The sequence below is a fragment of the Pholcus phalangioides genome, unplaced genomic scaffold (genome assembly GCF_987345545.1).
Source record: "Pholcus phalangioides strain wild (caught in Gottingen) unplaced genomic scaffold, Ppha-v1.0 ptg000010l_1, whole genome shotgun sequence".
NCBI classification, from domain to species: Eukaryota; Metazoa; Arthropoda; class Arachnida; order Araneae; family Pholcidae; genus Pholcus; species Pholcus phalangioides.
Window position 1 is genome coordinate 30,305,447 of NW_028301603.1, and position 4,575 is coordinate 30,310,021.

Genomic DNA, 4,575 nt, shown 5'->3' on the forward strand with positions numbered 1-4,575 from the left:
ACCCATTGGCTCACTAGGCTAATGTCAGGTTTCTTCAAGGCACCACTTTTTGTAGTTTTTTTCCGTTCGATCCACAAATTCCTCAAATAGTCTTTGACAGGATTGTGGATGCTCACATCTAAAGGCTGTACAATCGACGTTAGCCCACCTGGTATCAAAGCCAATGACGTTTTCGATTTCTTTGTGCCTATAGGCTTTGACATTATCCGTTCTGTGGGGTTTGAACATATCCCATACCAATAACGCCAGTTTCTCGAACACTGCTACAAAAATGACTACTGATTGTGGGGGTCGATATTTTCCCATCAAAAACTGACCCTAGTATAAGCCGACCCCCCCCCTTCCACCCTTCACTTGAGGAACGAATTTTCCCACAAAAAAACTCGGCTTATACTCGAGCCCCCCTTATGCCCCCCCCCTCCTCCCCCGTACGTCTCCGATCCCACCTATATGCGTTACGATTCAGAGGGGTAGAGCTGATGACGAAATTTTGCTGATAAGGGGGGGGGTCAAAAATGGCTAAAAATTTGCTTACGTAATACTTGAACGGTTCCTAAATCGGGGAAAACAATAAATGAAAGATAACTTCAGCATTAATGAAAGAAAATATTCTAGAATTAATGTAAGAGATAATTTCAGCATTGATAAAAGTGATAATTCCATAATTAATGAAAAATAGATAATTCCAAAATTAATGAGATATAATTTCAGAATCAATGAAAGAAATAATTCCAGCAATAATGAAATAAATAATTTAATATTCTTTTTTCATCCTCTCTATACTTTTTTTTTAATCTTTAAAACCCAATATTTAGGACCGATCTGTACATTTCTACGGGAAAATTGCCAGCCGGGAACTTTGTTTCCCGGAGTCACGTGATTTCCTTGCATTTGATGTCGCTGCCGTCGCGGCGGCTGGATGCTCCCTCCACTAATATAAGCCGGATGCAAGCCTCGGAATATCTGTCGTCTGCTTCTCTCTCCTGGGGCTCGACCATCTACTTGTCCCCGGTAACGATTTTATCGTTCACTCAGCGATTTCTCGTTATGAGCGATAAAAGGGAAGTTTTTGCGACCATATTCTTCGTGAACGATAAATGCGGATCGCTGGGAGGGACAATTGTGAACGAGAGCCGGGAACCTCTCGTTCAGCGGAAGGACAATTATTTCAGTAGGCTTAACAATGGCGATGGCGTCGACTTACGTGTTGTAAATGATTATTACGATTCTCAAATGCCTGCACGTGCTCCGGTTTGAAATAGATACGTCATGGATGCGTTTGAGCTGTCGGATAAAGAATTCGTGAACCTTTTTAGGTTGAAGAAAAATGCTACGAGGAAAGTGTTCGAGGAATTGCGCCGATGTTGGCCCATAGGTCGGAACTCGAGACACCGCTGACAGTTGAGAGAAAGGTAAGTAATAATTAACGTTTAAATTAAAATAATTTTAATCAGAAATTATTCGTTGTAGTGGTGTTTCATTTTGAATGAATGTTTTTTTATTAATAATGGAAAACGAATCAAGTACTTAACGTAAGCCTATTTAGGCCTATACATTTTTTATGTTCACGATGTTTTCAGGTAATTTTGATATTCATTAAAAAAACACTAGGCTTTCAAAATAAAAGTATTTTGAAAAACTCATGCACAAAATATGTAGTTCTGTGCAGTGCCGTCTTAACACGTGGGGCCCCTTCCGGGCACGACCCGATGTGCATAAGTGGCCTCGTAAGAGTTGGTGCTATGAATCTGGCGAGGAAAGCATAAAACTTATAAGCTACAGGCCCTTTCAGTTAATTAGGGGGGTCCTAGAATATAACTTTGCCTGAGGCCCATGCATGGTACCCACAAGGGTGGGGCTGAAGGGGCCCGGGGACGATTTCTATCATTTTTCATTGTTTTACACTCTAAATTCACCTTTTCTGGAAAGGACCGGCAAAGATCCAAGCGTAGGGGTCCTGCGGAATGAAGGCACATGGACCCATTGCGTTCTTGAGACAACCTCAAACCTGTGATTTCCAAATTTTGCAGGGCAGCTATGAAATTAGGCTGGCGCCTAAATATTTTTTCCATTTGTCAAGCCTTGCCTGTATATATATATGTGTGTGTAAAATTAATAAGTACCCTAAACAAGTTTACAGTATTTTGTTTAGATCACCCTTTGTCCATCACAGTTGTTCCAATGAAATATTCACTTAATGGGTTACCTATTTTTGTGAGTACTGAAGCGATTACACACTGCATGGATAATAATGCTATTCGCTTGTATGCCTCTCTCACTGAGGTCCAGAACTAGATGCTTGGTCACCCGGGGCAAGCGAGTATTTTGATGCCCCTTTGTAACGTTTTGAAGGAGAGGTATCAGAATGAAATTTGCACCCCACCTCGGGTCTAGTGCCCGATACCCATCTGCTTCCCCCCTAGTAGCGGCCCTGCTCTCACTTATGCATGTTCTTCCCTTGTACTTTTGCAATGGGGGGATGAGTGAGAGATACGGTATACAGTCTATATGCTCGTTATAATGACCATTCCATTACTAACCGATAGTTACACTATATGTCATTGTTTTTCATGTTTTGGGGGGGGGTGGTGATGGTTACATTTTCCGAGAGCGCGTTAGCATTTGTTTCTAACAGAAGTTTCTCGTAGCACTTTACCATAACATTAGTTTATTCAAATATAATAGTTTTACAATATATCTTGAACAACTACCTCATGTTTGATTTGACTTTTGCGCAGGTTCTATGTGCATGTCACTGGTGCCTACCAAAGAAGCCTGAGCCAAGACGTCAGTTTGGGGATGTACGAACAGTCTGTGAGTAACTCTATCCATACAGTTACTGAGGCCATCAATACGTTGATGCTACATAAGTATGTGAGATGTCCCAATATGTCGACCTGCAAGAGAGTTTTTGGGAGTACCTGTTGTGGCACCATCAAAGTTTGACAAGAAGTATCCAGAGCCTTCCTACGTCAACGCACAATTGGTGAGAAATATAGTATTTCAACTTCTTGCCAATAATCATCCTTTATGATTTTGAATTTTGGGAAACGTCTGTGGAAAGGGGGGGGGGAAATTAATTTTTTAAAAGCGCCAGTTATATAGTTTTTGCATTTATACGACACCATTACTTGAGCCTGAACCCCTCCCTCCAAATTTTCAATGAGTTTATGCCTATGGGTGCCACATGGCATCACTATACCAAACATTAGACAGAAACAAGCTTCACATTAGGTTCACAACACGGACACACACATTCAAACATGTATCGATTTGCTAGAAGTTCCACAGAGCAATATGGCTGAGGTGCATGTCTGGTTTAGTAGTCATTTATGATACGTTCGATGAAAACTGTCACTATGCAATGACATAAAATAAGAAAAGGTGTGATATCTTTATACAAACTATCAAACAGAATTTATTCTTGTAGTACTATACACGTATGTTGTCTGAACACTGTTCTCACCCTTTATGTAAAATTTTTTTTCCATTACTAAATTTCAGGATATTTGTAATGATTTCTGTCTGACACAATGTCAGGTTTTAATAATTCACATGCTTCTATGCAGTCTTTTTAACTATCATTACATAGTTTTTTTATTATTTCAGACAGAACTTCTGACTCTTAACATCGAGGCAATGGATGCTCAGCGGTAATGATGACTATTGCTAGTGAACTGTGTGGTTTTTTTTTGGAGCGGTAAACACTGACTGCGGGTGTGTTTTTCCAACCTATATGTGTGAATGCAGTCAAAAATAAGGAGGGAAAGCATTATTGACCAGAAGGGCATGCACAAATGTTGCGTTTGTCTTCCAAGTTTTATCTTTGTGAATTTTTGATTGTGATGTTTTCAGTTTTTGAATGTAGTATTGCTTATAAAATGTCTTGTGTTTCGAATGTTTTATGCTGCAATGTATTGTCCTGGCAGTTAAATTTTTGCCATACCTCAAATTTTGCAAGAAAAGAAAAGAATAAATGCACAATGAAACTAAATGTAACTGAGAGTTGACTCATTACTTAATCAAGGTGTGAGGAATTCATTGATTTTGGTTTTAAAAAGATATCGGAAATAGTTTTTATTAAAATATTTTTAGTGATCTTGATCCTTCCAAATGTTTGGAAAGTTAAAATGAACAATCTGTAATTTCCTGATCTCTGTTAGCCAATGCATACATTTCATGAATTTTTAAATGGTTGAATTTAACTGTAAACAGGGCCATATTATCCTCCAGTCTCCTGTGGGAGATTAAAAAGTGACCTATCTAAATGAAATACAGCAATACAAATTCAATCAATAAAAAGGGAAAAAAAATCACAATTTTAATTTTTCTTATATACTTCAATAAAATCTTTAAACATGTTACATAACTGTGATGAAAGAATGTTTAAAGAAGTGGGTACTTCTTTGAAGGTTATTGCAGTTTCCTCCTGTGCCTGTATGAGCTCTTCATTGTGGCGTCCTGTTCAATGAAGCTGAGGCTGTTTCCTCTTGATGGGAAGGAACAGTAAGGGATACATCAACAGGACCTGAAATGTGTATTCAAGTGAAGGAGATTTAACAAATAATACCTCAT

The 4,575-nt window shown here is 38.8% G+C and overlaps 1 long non-coding RNA gene across 1 annotated transcript; it reads left to right on the forward strand.

Moving 5' to 3' along the window:
* The first annotated feature begins 987 nt into the window (after positions 1 to 987).
* On the forward strand, positions 988 to 3,956 carry LOC149081266 (uncharacterized). The gene is made up of 3 exons (XR_016193416.1): positions 988 to 1,412; positions 2,739 to 2,986; positions 3,610 to 3,956. It is a non-coding gene; the product is annotated as an uncharacterized LOC149081266 (long non-coding RNA).
* Positions 3,957 to 4,575: the final 619 nt, after the last annotated feature.